This window comes from Harmonia axyridis, chromosome 5, assembly GCF_914767665.1.
Source record: "Harmonia axyridis chromosome 5, icHarAxyr1.1, whole genome shotgun sequence".
Taxonomy (NCBI): Eukaryota; Metazoa; Arthropoda; class Insecta; order Coleoptera; family Coccinellidae; genus Harmonia; species Harmonia axyridis.
The window spans coordinates 5,067,339-5,082,815 of record NC_059505.1 but is presented as its reverse complement, the minus strand read 5'-3'; the positions used below and the strand labels follow the sequence as shown (position 1 = coordinate 5,082,815).

The following is a 15,477-nucleotide window of genomic DNA, read 5'->3' as shown; positions in this document are numbered from 1 at the left end:
GAGCCAATTTTTTTGTATTTATAGTAAAGAAACTACAAAAAGATACCTTTACGAACTAAATCGTCGTTTTACTATAGACATATAGAGCATCGTACTTTTGAACATTTCAAGAAATTTTTTGATATAATCCACAAAACCTCCTTCGAAAAATTTGCCAAGGTGATTTTAAGTTGAAAAAGACGATTTCATATGAAATTGCAATGATGCCTGAGAGGAATAACAGAAGCTTCTTCAAAAAAAATTAGATAAATAAGGCAAAGCAGGGCAGCAAAATTTTATTTTGCCAGGGCGCCAAAATGTTTGGCGGCGGCCCTGTCGCTAGTAATTATCAAAAACACTAGAAATCCAAACGCAGGGGGGTTTCATTCATATTTACAAACATTAATATTTCAGTGTCGCGCGTCAAACGAAAGAAAATCAACCAATTACCGAAATGATCCCATCGTACGCACCTCTCTGTACCCCTCTTGTCATCATCATGCATTTCGAAATTGAATTAAACGAACGCTAAAACAGGCGTCGCTATCCCGATGTATACCATCATATTAAATATTTATCAGAAGGGCAATAAATCTGGACCGTGGCCGTAGAGGATCGACGCATCGGACGCGTATTAGGGAAAGTTGTTAATGAATTTTATATAAACAGCAATGACGGAGTTGCCTGCGTAGAAACGTATTGCCGAACGTTTATAATTGCGATTGAAATTAACGGTACGTCATTGATTGAAGCTGTTTAGGTATACAGGTGGTCCACTTAGAACTGTCTAGTCGCTTATTTCCGTAAGTATGAGATCTTCCGAAATTGGTCCATTTTTATTTGGAGGAGGACATTTTCTGATTGGAAATTCATTATTGTAACTCTCCAAAATACCAATGCTGTCGCTTCTTCAGATCAATTCGATATTCAGAATAGAATATATACACTGCGCAAAAAAATTAAAGCACATTATGGAAATCTCAAATTCATTCTACAACTGAAGGTGTTCTCAATGATAATTATTTTTATCAGAATTATGCATGCATATGTTATCCACTTTCAACGTTTTTCTTCAATACAGATGTTTCTTTCTCAGCAGGTATAAAAAAAGATGAAATTATCAGATTTTGAATGTTGGCTCCATTCTGAAATAAGTTGTTCTTGGTCAATTCTAGTGATCAATAGTTTTTCTTTCGTTTGATTTTCTACACTCGATCGCTACGCAACGCGAAATACGCAATTTGACCCAAGAGGAATGTGCCCAAGCGGTAGTTTTGCGAAAACATACACAAGAATTGCAGAAAGGTTTGGAGTTTCAAATACAAGTGTGTCCAGAATGTTGCAGCGATTCAGGGAGACAGGTATGAATGTCCGAAGACCAGGACAGGGTAGAGCACGGGTAACAACTGCCATTCAAGAACGTTACTTGAGAGTTTCTTCGTTGAGACAACGGTTTGCAACCGCTCGCCTCCTTCAAAATCAGCTTGAGTAAACTCATGGGGTGCAAATTAGCACTCAGACAATAATAAATCGCCTCAGAGAATATGATTTAAGGCCTCGTGTCGCGGCAAGAGGCCCAGCTCTTACCCCAGCCCATCGAAGGGCGCGTTTGGATTTTGCGAGAGAGCATATCCATTGGGAAGAGGCTGATTGGGAAAGAGTTCTCTTCACAGATGAGTCTAGATTCTGCCTCTACCATTGTGATCGACGTTCCCTTGTATACAGACATCCACATGAAAGATATGCTCAGTGCAATTTCCTGAATACTACTGATTTCGGGGAAGGATCGATTATGTTATGGGGTGGAATATCTTTGACTGCTCGCACAGACCTAGTGGTCGTTGATAATGGAGCTATGAATGCTGATAGGTATATAAGGAACATTCTTGAAGAGCATGTAGTGCCATTTGCCCCATACATTGCCAGACCCCATCGTGCGCGCATCGTTCAGGAGTACCTTGAAGAGGTTGAAGTCTCTCGAATGGAATGGCCAGCAAGAAGTCCAGATCTCAATCCGATTGAGCAGGTTTGGGACAACCTCAATAGAAGGCTGAGAAGTTCAGAAAATCATCCAGCTACTCTTAATGACTTAGGAATCCAACTCAGAGAAATCTGGGAAGGATTAGATCAGAACATTTTAAGATCACCCATTTTGAGTATGAACCGTGGTTGCCGAGCTGTAATTAACGCAAGGGGTGGAAATACCAAGTATTAAATCACTTCTCAGCATTCCAGTATTTTTAAAATTGTTTATTTCCCTTCTTTCACATAAGATTCGGTGAAATCCTGAATTTTTCTTCCATTTAATGTGTCTTGTTTCGTTCAAAACCTTCCCGAGAGAACATAAAAAATAAGTTATAAAGTCAATGTAGAGTTAACTTTCATTAAAATTGAGATTTTCAGAATGTGCGTTAATTTTTTTGCGCAGTGTATTTATTCACCAATAATAATTGTATGAACAATGAAAATGGGAAAAGTCATACAAGAGAAAAAAAAACTTATGTATAATTCACCATTAAATCAATAATCAATGTTACTACTCAAAAATTCGTTAATAGAGCTGTAGATCTCCTCTCTAAAAAATTTTTGTTTTGTTTTATTTTGGTTGGAACTTATATATAGTTATACATAGTTTCAAGGACATATATGTGCAATTCCTCTCAGTCAGAAATGTACAATGTTGCGGATACCTACAGAATTAGTGTCTAGTACTATATACATAACTTTTCCTGAACTTGTCGAAAAGACTCTCATTTCGAAACAGGAAATGCAAACATTTATAAATGTGGAGACCACAAAGTGTAAGCAGGTTATTTTCTCTGAATATTCCACGGCAGGATTCGTGGTACCTCATGACAAAGAGAGCCCTAACAGCCATCTTCTGAAGGCGACAGACAGACGTCACATGCCGACCATTACCCCAGAACATGATACCATAGCTCATTACCGACTGAAAGTTGGAAAAATAAATTGCGTTCAAAAATTCAAGGCTAAGTTTTGATTTCAATACGTGCAGAACATATACTGTATTGGTCAATTTTTTACTTAGTTTATCAGTGTGCTCAGTCCATTCAAGATGTTCATCGATCTGGATGCCTAAGAACTTGGTAGCTGCTCCAGGAGAGAGGATTTAACCTGATAGTGTAAGCTGATGGTCTGCTTCAACTTTTCTAAGTTTGTGTGAGAATAGGACAAATTTCGTCTATCCACATTCAGATGTAGATTATTCAATGTGCACCATGCTTGTAGGCACACATTGATCAGTGTATTCAAGGAGATCTTGGATATCGCATCCATATTCAATATTCTATAAATGATAACAGGAATTTCGAATAATTTAAAGAGTTATTGTAAAATCATTCACAACTTTGCCAACTTATTGGACACTATTTGTCCTTTCTCAAGGCTGCAGTGATACGCATCATTGAAGCTTTCAGAAAGGACAATTCTCGAGCTAAGAAAATCAATGTAGAAAATGATTCTTCTGCCAAATGTCATGCGCATAGCTTTCCCAGAAAAGCTGAGTACGTACAGTTTTTTTAGGAATTTGGATCCTAAACATTTAAAAACTTGAAGTATGGAAAAATTTCTTCCTATAACGATCTCAGAGATATATTATTCAAACTAATTAACAAAAAAATGGACCTTTCTCTGCAATTCCCGGAAAAATTCATACTCATCATAAACAACATATTACACAGGGCTGTTTGTTTTTTTGGGCCACCCCAAACATCAATATCGTCTAGTTGCGTCGCAAATACGTATTGCCTAATTAATGCACATTTATAATTGTAAACAAAATTAACAGTGAGTTTCATTACTGTCATTGATACGCTGGACACTATGTATACAAACGATTGATAGCCGATCGATCAATTGAATTTACATAATCGCGAAAGGATTCTGTTAATGAAAGTTTATTTTATGAGATTACCGCGGAGTTGGGTTGAACTAGGTTATGGGCAGTTACCAACCCGGCGAAACAAAAATTTAGTCGTAGACTTAGTGAAAGGAATGAATGGACAATGTTGCGAATGAAGAAAGATGTGGATTTAATGTTATGCTATAAGTACTTATCTCAATTGTTTCCTTGTGAATACTTAATACTACTAATGTACCAATGATCTCCGAAAGAGCTAGTCTTTCTTTATACCTACAAGTTAGAAATTTTTTTTGACTCATTCTCAATAATTATAGCGAACTTCTCGAACCAGTAGAACTTGAAATATTGAGGTCCCAGGAATTTGAGTATGAACAAGAAAAAGTGTAAAACCTTATGGTATAAGGTTATCATAGTTTCCTTCACCTTCAATAGAATCGGAACCAATTCCCAAAGGACACAAAAAATATCAATAGAAGGATAAGAACTGTTTTCTTTAATTATTGGTTGCTTTATCAGCTATGCATTCCGTATTTATTTCGATTGAATGAATTGAAATTCTAAATAGCTAAGAACACAATGGGGTTTTTACAAAACGAGAAGAAGATCAATTGATGCCAATTGGTTTTCTAAACTACTTTTGAAGTTCAAGAAAGGGGATTATTCAACGTTTATTGAAAAGATTCTTCATTTTTACCTATTTGTTTCATGTATTCATTTATTATCTAGATTGTTAATGGATAATTTTTTCATTTTCTGAAGAATGTTTTTTTAATTCATTTTATTATTATTTATATTTTGTTGTTGTTCATTTATTATTTATTCATAGTTTTATTCATTCATTAATTTATTTATTATCTATTCATCTTTTCAATTATGCACTTATATATTTATTCATTTGTTAATCATTTATTTATCCATTCATTTATTCATTGATTTATTTATAGATTCATCAATTCATTCATTCAGTTATTTATCTATTTATTCGATTGTTATTTATTTATGTATTTATTTTATTTAGTTAATATTGTATATTGCATTCAAATGTTTTTATTTCAGTTTCAAGTATTTAGTAACATATTTACAACTCAATTTCATTCTTGTATGTAGTCAAGTTTATGAAAAAATAAATCTTATGAATTGGATTCTTTTATATTTTTATTATTTTTCTATAACATCCTATACCAAATTTCAAATAAGTAGATAGCTTTCAGTTTTCGACAAAAGCTCTGCACGAGAGATGAACTAACTTTTCAATTCTTGAATTACAAGACTATAATTTTACAATGACTTCACAAAACTTTATAAATCAAAAAAATTGCTCTATCAATTCGATTCGTTATACTGAAGCATCCATCAGAGCAGATTTAAGTAGATAAAACCATGTGATATCGCTTATATCACAATACCATATACAGTACTTAATTGTATACGTCGACAGTAATAACAAAAAGTTTGTGTCAGAAGTGGGATTCGAACCCACGCCCACAGAGTGGACTGCGACCTGAACGCAGCGCCTTAGACCGCTCGGCCATCCTGACTGTGTTGAAATAGTGGGGAATAGGGTTTCTGATATCCCAGTATCTATTTCTATTTTATCATCTATCAGTGGGTACACATTTTGATTCATCAGTTTGATGGTTATAAAAACAAGATGCACATATAAGTTAATATTGTAGTGCAAGTAAATGTTTTCTTTTTATAATGAATATACAGGGTGGCCATTTGAAAACGCAACAGACGAGATTACAGAGGAAATAAAGTTTTTCGATAGAAATGCTCGGACAGGTCGATTTCTGTTTCGAGGGGGACAACTTAAGATGTAGGTTACGGACGCATAGCGCTTCAACCCTTGCTACTACAACCCTCACCCCCAAATTTTGAATAGGGAAGATGGGGTGAGTGATACCTCATTTGAAAGGTATTTTTATACTTATTTCAGCACAGTAATTGTTTTTTCATTTTATGCATTAGTTCTCGAAATATTCTTAACTAAGTATTTGAAAATGAAGTGGTGTTTTCATGGCACTTGTAGTGTTTTGTGAAAAATCGACATTTTGAGCTTCAAAACAAACATGACTGTGGCTTCCTTCCTAACTAACTAACGCATGAATATTTCGAGAACTAATGCATAAAATGAAAAAACAATTACTGTGCTGAAATCAGTATAAAAATACCTTTAAATTGAGGTATCACTCACCCCATCTTCCCTATTCAAAAATTGGGGGTGGGGGTTGTAGCAGCAAGGGTTGAAGCGCTATGCGTCCGTAACCAACATCTTAAGTTGTCCCCCTCGAAACAGAAATCGACCTGTCCGAGCATTTCTATCGAAAAACTTTATTTCGTCTGTAATCTCGTCTGTTTCGTCTTCAAATGGCCACCCTGTATTATGAGTGACATTACCATTTTTGAAACTAGGAGTTCAATGCAAAAAAACCAGCCTATGGATAGGTAAAAATAGGTAGAATTAATGTGAGTCACTAGATATATCAATTTGTGAGAGCATATCCGAAAGTTGTCAGACTTTCTTCTTTCTTAATATTTATTCCTTACCTATTTCAAGTATCAGTATTGATAAAAAAGGAGCAAACAATAGTGATTTTAGATTCTGAAGAGGACAACATCGTTTCAAAACAGCGTTTACCTAAATAAGAATGCCATGGACAAAAGTGTGTTTATCTCAACCAATAATTTTGCTTAACTTCAGATATTGACTTCCTTCCCTATTACTACTCAATAATAACTCTATATTCTGATGCAACCTATTAATCTAAATGAGAAAACCAACATTAAATTAAAATGTTCAAACACGACGTCTTCAACGTCACATTCAATGGAAGCCATCTTCATCTCATTGTCCACAAGATCATGGAAAAAAGCACACGAAGCGTTCTATTAAGCCTGACCAAAGATGAAATCTACCTCATGTTGGTTTGTTCAGTATTTACGAGCCATTGCTTGTATTCAAATGTTCCTACTTCATTGTTTTGTTGAGATTTCAATGTTACTTGAGATCTGTACGCGCCTCTGAAGTGAGTATACGATGAATCGTTATAGGTTTCGAATAAATTGACAGTTCGAAAACCATATGGATATAAGAACAATGTCTTATGGTGGTCAGGAGAATTATAGTCTTGATGTTGAATGAAAGACTATAAGGGGGGTATGTTACAGGTTGTAATGTGAGGGTTGAGGCCACCTGTGTTGGACATCATGCAGAATAAATGATTGGTGCTATGTTTGAGTTGCTTAACCTTTGCTTTCGAGTCCACTGGAGGTAGTGAAAGCTTTGTGATCACTTTCATAAAGAAAAAAATGTTGGCCTCCAATTTAGAAATGAAAAATTTCAGATTTTTTAATGATGTATACGGTTGCATGTATTAGATGTCCTCAGAAGGTAGGTCACAATGTTACAAGACCAAAAACAAAATGAGGAAAGCACAGATATAAAGTTACATTACTATCTCACAGTTTGCTTCACGTACTTGGAATTGTTATAAAATATAAAAATGCAGAATTGAAACAATACAAAATTCGTGCTGTAAGTTTATATTTGAACTTCGGACTGACGATAAGGACTCCAATAGAATCAATGACCTCTAGAGGATAAGGCTTAATAGTTCATTCAAGGGTTAGCTGTCGCTTCTGGTTTATTCGGTCCTTGCCCTTATAACTCCCTTTATATTTTGGGATGATGTGTATGATGTTCTTGTAAGACATGGATGTAGATTCAGATCAGCCATGTTTCAGCGATCATATACTATACCGGGTGGTTCAAATTCTGGAAACGGTGAATTTATTTCACGCACAGATGGGAAATCGGAATTCTGATACTGGGGTCTTTAGTAATTTCGCCCGAGGAATCGAATGGGCCCATCAGATTTTGGACCCAAAAAGGCGTTATATGATATTTGAGGCCCAACTTTGAAATTTCAAATGCAATCCCTCTTTTTTATTGCAGATTCGGATCAAGTGGGAAATTTCACATCCGAATTGGTTGAAACCAAATTTTTTGTCCTTTTTTGGGCCCTATGCAGCGTTTTTGTTCAAAAATCCGAGGGTTCATTCAGATCAGTTCATTCATGAGCATCAGTGAACAACACTTTATTGAAATTAACATTACTCACTTCAGATCTCCGTTTGTTCCCGAATAGGTTTTTCCATGAAGAGTTACTTGAACTTTCCCATTTTATTCGATGGTTATATTTTGTTTCCTCTTGTATGAAGTTTTTCAAAACAGTATTTCTTAAATCCAATCAAAACTTCCCTTTTGTATTGATCATCCAGCTTTGTTTCATTAATTGTTTAATTTCATCATTCAGCCAATGCAGGCCAATATTGGACACATGATATCAAAATATTCACTTGATAGAATCAACAAAATTATGAGCTAGAATGTCTACATCATAACTGAAATTATCCCATCCCGTCTTCCTTATTGCATCCTAAAATTCAACTGACATATAATTTCTGTACGAGGTGCGTGATGTTAAAATATAAAATCACATTACTTTATTCATAATTCATTCACAATTTAATTCGACATTCATTTATATAATTTGGAATACTTTCGACATTTTTAGTGCTATTACAATTTTTCTTGGATGAGTTTTCTCTTCGAAGACTTTTTTTTTGGAAATACGATGAGGTTCCCACACAGCAAGCTTTAAAATCTTAATTTTTTTCAAGGAGCCCGGGTAGCTCAGTCGGTAGAGCATTGGACTTTTAATCCAAGGGTCCAGGGTTCAAGTCCCTGCTCGGGCGAAACATTTTTGAAGAATACCTTGAGAATTGTGATAATCAAAAATGATAGCACTTTGAACTTCAAGAATCTGTCAATACATAAAATGAATCATGGCTTATTTATCTTTATTTATAATTTGATATAATATATTCACAATTTAATTCGATATTCACTTCAATTCGAGTCGATAAAATATTTTGGACATTTTTAGTGCTATTCCAATTCTTGGATGTCTTCTTTTTCAAAAACCTGATTCACGGAAATCTAATTCATCTTCTTCCCAACAGACCAAAACAGTTCCTTTCTTTTTTTAAAAAGTGAATCCTCCTTATTTTAAAAGATACCAAACTATCAGTTTGGCTTCAGAGAGTGCTACTCAACAGTTCAATAATCTCATCGTAATGTCCAGTTAATAAATGATGCCTTAGAAAATAATAAATATTGCAACGGCGAATTCTTGGATGTGAAACAGGCATTCGATAAGGTCTGGCATATAGACTTACTTTTCAAGATAAAAAAATTATTACCTCCAGCATTGTTCCCCATTTTGAAATCTTATCTCAGTGAACGTACATTCCAAACCGCATTAAATACTGAAACATCTAGTAAATTTTCAATAAACGCAGGAGTTCCTCAAGGTAGTGTCCTCGGTCCAATATTATTTCTTCTGTATTCTGCAGATTTACCCATTTCAAATGATACTGTAATAGGAACATTTGCAGATGACACTGTAATTCTTTCAAGTGATGCTGATCCACAAAAATATACAGATTCGCTTCAATTTGATGAAGCAGTGGTTGATTAAATGGAAAATGAAAGTTAATGAAGCCGAATCTTCTCCCAGTCTCAACGAACAATGTACCCATACCACTAACAAATTTGGTCCAATACCTCGGTATGCATCTTGACCAAAAATTAACTTGGAAACACCATCTAATGAAAAAGAAGAAACAAATGGAAATCAAAATAAAAGAATTGCAATGGCTAATTGGAAATAAATCTAGACTCTCCATTGAAAACAAGATCCTCCTGTATTTGGAAGTATATCATAGAATTGAACTTTGAGGCTGTGTTGTAAGTAAAATATTGACATTATACAAAAATGTCAGTCAAAAATTCTTCGAAAGATGGTCGGTGCCCTTGGTTTGTTACAAACCATACGCTACACAAGGATCTAAACATCTCAAATATCCAAGAGACAATCCGAAGCAGATCTGAAACTTATCACCAGAAATAAGAAGCACATCAAAACGATCTGATGCATCCTATGCTGATTCCCATAAACAACAAACGATTAAAGAAAATATAGCCAATTGAATTAACAAGTTTGACCAGGTGATGCTGAGGGGCATCAACCTGCAAAAATCTTTCTAATCAATCCTTTTTTTATTACCTTTTAATTTTGTCACCACTTAAGCTTATAGATTCTTCTTCTTTTTCTATATTGTATCTGATTGCTGAATAAAGAATAAATAGCTTCGGTATCTGACTGAACTTTGTTGCATCCAAAACGTGTTGACTGCTTCTCTTCTCGTCAAAATATACATTTGATGTTGTGTTACAATTTGGCCGTATTTCACACATTTTATAATAGCATCAGTAAGAGATACAACACAAATGTTAATAATGACACCGATACCGATACAGTAATAGCCATCAGTATTCAATTTGTGAATCATTTATTTGGAGGATATTGAATTTGATATTAATACGAATAGCTGGCCGACCATATTTTCCGAATTTGAATAAATTTGCGTTATTACGCGTGAATTCAATATTTTGGCTGGCTAATCAGTACGGGGATATTTATTAAATTCGCAAATTGATATTTTACGAATTGATTAGATTTGTGCGGGCGATTTGGGATTTAATCCCAAAAGAACCTGATGAACAAATATGGATTTTAATGAAATAATACCCATACAGATTATAGGATGATTCAATTTGATTTTGCGGTCAATGTACGGATTGTGAGGAAAAAAGAGCTATCGTTCAGCCTCCAAAACAGGAACGGGTAGAGGCATACTATTTGTAGATAATGAATCATCCAGATGTCGCTTTGGTTTCTCCAAATTCGTCGATGAAAAGTGTCCTGATAAAGTGGAATTTCATGTTTCAAAGACAATCCCTGTTTTTTTTTGTATTTTGATCCCAATGTATAATTACTCTTTAAAGAAGACTCAATAAATTATCACCTACCTAATATTAATCTCAATAACAGTAGAACAGAATAACCTACATAAAGGAGAGAAAACCTTTAAATTCAAACAAATATCTTTTATGAAAAACAGCGGACCAAGTATAGACTCCTATGGAACACCAAAGAGGAGTTATATTTAGACATGATGGATATTTTTTGTATAGAGAAGAAAAATACTTTCGAGGGCAAGCTCCTTGAAATGAATTCCAAAGTGCAACAAACAAAAAGTAACCACTGTTGAAAAAAACTTCTATTTAGGATAGGAACTGTTTTCTTTCATTAATTTTGGTTTATTAGATGTGCATTTCGTACTCATTCTGATTCAATAAATTGAAATACTGGATATGTAGTTAAGAACACAATGAGATAATTACAAGGCGAAAAGAAGATGACCAATTTGTTTTCTTAACTCTCTGTGAAGTTAAAGAACGTCTTATTCTAGATAAGAAGTGTTAGTTATTTTTATTGTATATGGCATTCAACTAAAATTTTCAAATGTTTCTCGGAATTTTGAGGAGACATTGTATTTATCATTGTAACAACTCAATAACATTCTAGTGTGTAGTCAAGTTATTGAGGAATTAATATTTTTGAATTTGATTTTTTTATTCATTTTTCAGTATTTTTTTTATTTCAATTTTTTTGTGAATATTTTCTCAATTCGGTTTTGAATTGCACACATTTTGTCTTTGATAACTCTAGTTGTTGTCCGAAATAATTTCTCTATTTTGGTTCGAAATACCGAAGCATCTATCATAGCTAATTTGAGTAGACGGATCCAATTGATATCGTTTTTATCACAATACCTCAAGTACTCAATTATATTTGTCAACAATAATACAAAAAAATTTGTGTCAGAAGTGGGATTCGAACCCACGCCCACAGAGTGGACTGCGACCTGAACGCAGCGCCTTAGACCGCTCGGCCATCCTGACTGTGTTATACAATTGGGAAATAGGGGTTCCTGATATCCTATTTTTCTATTCCTATCTTATCATCACAGGTTCATATTTTGATTTCTCAATTCTATGGTTATAAGAATTTGTACAGAACATGTTCTTTGGTGAAAAAGAAATGCAAAGATTATCGTTATTTTCTTTACAGCTTAGCGACATCACGCTAAACTTTGCAATATTTAAGGGGAGTGAACTTTCACAGCACCAAAAATCCAGTCCATCAACATCATCCTGAGGTCTTCAGCAACCATCGACAGACCTAATCCGTCGATTCACAGTCATCTACATAAAGGAGACAAATACCCACAAACATCCATGAAAATTATGAAAATCAGTGGACCAATTATAGACCCCTGTCGAACACCAGAGGCGAGTAATATTTGCACAGTGTGGATATTTATTGTGCAAGAAAAACAGTTTAGTGTTCAAGCTCATTTGAATAAATCTAAAATTGCCACAAACAAAAAGTTGAAACTGTTGAACAAAACTTCTAACTGATTGAAAAAAAATTTACAAAGTTAATTATATACCACTCTAGCACACTTCGAGCTTTTTCTCTCAGAATGCAAGTATTTGAAGCCTTTCATTTTTACCCTATTCACATAGCTACTCAGACGAACGATATAGTCCTTGTTGATAGAAATTTCATACGACTTCCTGTTGTTGACCAAGCATTTGCGGCATCCAGTATTAACAATTATTCATTTCAGGATCTAGAACAATCAGGGCAATTGAGTTCAACGAACTTCATATTGCAATGAATCAAATCTAGTTGTCCTAAGGTTCAATCTATCTCTGGGAGTAAATCCACTCATGTATAACAAAACTCATGTTCACGAACTTCAAGAGTCAATATGCAATTATGTTACAGTCCATTCAGGAATTATTGACATCCCGGGTGGCTTTGGAAAATCGAAATTAAGTTGGTACTGGCTCATTCAGTAACATTTTGAATTGCAGATTTCGGGTTGGCATTGGAAATGTCATTGACTGGAGGTTAGATTTCAGTTTGTTTGTGTTTCGATCGAAGAAATTTTGAAACTTAAAAGTTGTTTCAATTTCAAACACACATTGATTAGTTTATTTGAGTATTTCTCACAGTACTGTTTGAAGAAAGAAGAAGGCAAGTCATTACAACCTGGATTATTAGTGGAAGAAAACCTGTGCAATACGATTTCACCTTCAAAGAATCATTGAATGATTTGATAGTTCCCAAAAGCCGAGCCAAAAGCAACCAATATATCAGCCTGGATGAAATTTGATCAAAAAAGATATGGATTTTAATCAATCAAAGACAACATTACATAAACTTAATTGGTTACAAGTTCAAAACAGTTAATAAAAGGAAAATTCTTATTGATAAACAGAAAAATATAATAAGTTGAGTACGATTTTATGGTGAATACAGAGAATATTTGCAACAAAATTTGAAATTCATTTATCTGGAGGAAACTTGGTTATTTGAAAATGCCAGCATTATTCAACAGTGGACTCTAGAAAGAAAACAAAATGTTTTCCAAGTATATTCAAGGGTAAAAGTAGAAGGAGCACTATTTTGAATGCTGGATATTTGGATTTTTACCTGGATGTTTTGTTTTGACAGTGGTGATCATGAGGATTATATAAAACTATGAAGAGAGAATTTTTTTATAATTGGATTGCTAAACAAAGTCTTGGCATTGCATCTAAAGTTTATTTATATTCTATATTGAAATTAAGTATTGTTATATCTGTTTTTTGTTCTTCAATGAGTAATCCAAAAATCTAATTAATTCCAATTGCTTTATAGAATTTTTTCTGAGTATTTAATCGAAAAATATATTCAGAAGAGTAACTTCAAGAATTTCTTCACCTCTTACCCACTTGAAGATAATAATAGAATGCAATAAAATTTTAAAATTCACAAATTGAATATAATTCCATGCAGAAATGCTTTTAGTGAGTGAGTTAAAGCTGTTATGGGCAAAATAATTTATGTTATTTCATAGAAACTAGTATAAAAGCATTTCAATAAAAAACAGAAAACTCGAGTACAATTAGTACCTATATTGTTCACACAAGTTTAATCAATCACTCATGTCATGAACAGTTTCAATAAATAGTGACTTTAGAAAGTAATTTACACATCAGCTGATAAATTGGTTCCAATTTTGAAAGTTACAGTACAACTGTGATGTCAAAATTTTTCATATACTAAATGGATTCTTTGAATTTTATTCCTGTCTTATTATGATATGGCTCTTCCATTCACTAAGCTACAGTATTTGAATTTATCAACCAGTTTTTTCTGTTTTCTTCACCAGTTTAGACACCACAGTTAAAATGATCCATAAGAGTTATTTGATAAGAATTTTGCAAGCAAGTTGGTATCCAGTGTCCATCAGTAATGCAACAATTTTTGAAGAGCCTTTGGTGAAAAGGAATATGCATATTTTAATGATATTCAATGGGATCTTTCATGGACGACTCTTAAATGAATAGATATCTCTTCATTGTATTTCCTTGAAATGAGATAGCATTTCACCATATTTTTACGTTATATAATCTGAATTTCAATTTATGAAATCATGACTGTATGCGTCCCTTCGTAATTTCGAAAATTCAGGATCTTTCGGATACAAAAATGATGAAAATAATTTAAACTGGTTATTTCTATGATGAACCATAGCAATTTTTAGTGATATTTTTGTAACCAGAAATAAAGCCTCGACTAGACGTTCATGGCCTACTTCGATGTCAATAATTCCTGAATGGACTGTACTTTAATGAGCAACGACTGAATTATCGATTTGTTACATATAACTTGGGCGGTTCTTCAGTATTTCACGACTCCTTCAAGCGTTAAATAGCAATTAGAATGATCTTCCTGGAAATATTTATCTCCGAATAGAATAACAGATTGATTAATATCTTCCACTTGTATGCGTTGAATGAAAACTCTGATGGTGAGGTTATAATGAAAAAGCATTGTAAATTTTACAATAAGGTTTATTATATTTTCTAACGACTTTACTTCCAGTTCTAATGGTGATTATATAAGGTGTGTGAATAAGTCTTTCCCGTTTTTTTTCAAATTTTGAGCCTTTATTGTGAAAAAATGGTTACAAATGAATTATTGAAAGTATTGGCCATCGCTAGCTACAACTTTTCCCCATCTTTCTGGCAACATACGAATCCCGTTGCGAAAAAATTCGACCGGTTTGGCCTCTATCCAGTCATCCACCCATTTTTTGGCTTCCTCGTAGGAATGGAAGTGCTGGTCAGCCAGGCCATGCGTCATCGATCTGAAGAGATGGTAATCAGACGGAGCAATGTCTGGACTATACGGCGGGTGGGGTAGGACTTCCCATTTGAGCGTTTCTGAAGCAGCTGTTCGCAAGTGAAAAAACGCCGTTCGACGTCTCTCAGCTTCAGTTCGTACGGCACCCAATTTCCTTGCTTTTGGATCATTCCCATGGCTTTCAAACGCTTGGAAATGGTTGTTCGGTCAACTCCCAATGCTTCATCAAGTTCTTCTTGCGTTTGACACGAATCTTCATCAAGCAAAGTCGCCAATTCTTGATATTCAAAGATTTACGGCCGCCCGGAACGCTCCTTGTCTTCCACGTCGAAATCGCCACTTTTGAAGCGTCGAAACCATCCGCGAACACTTGAATCATCGACACAACCTTCTCCATAAGCTTCCTGAAGCAACCGATGCGCCTCGGCAGCAGATTTC

At 34.4% G+C, this 15,477-nt stretch overlaps 3 non-coding genes across 3 annotated transcripts; 1 reads left to right on the top strand and 2 right to left on the bottom strand.

Moving 5' to 3' along the window:
• Nucleotides 1–5,317: 5,317 nt before the first annotated feature.
• On the bottom strand, nt 5,318–5,400 carry Trnal-cag. The gene has a single exon. It is a non-coding gene; the product is annotated as a tRNA-Leu (tRNA).
• Nucleotides 5,401–8,550: 3,150 nt separating this feature from the next.
• On the top strand, nt 8,551–8,623 carry Trnak-uuu. Its single transcript has one exon. It is a non-coding gene; the product is annotated as a tRNA-Lys (tRNA).
• Nucleotides 8,624–11,655: 3,032 nt separating this feature from the next.
• Trnal-cag lies at nt 11,656–11,738 on the bottom strand. The gene has a single exon. It is a non-coding gene; the product is annotated as a tRNA-Leu (tRNA).
• Nucleotides 11,739–15,477: the final 3,739 nt, after the last annotated feature.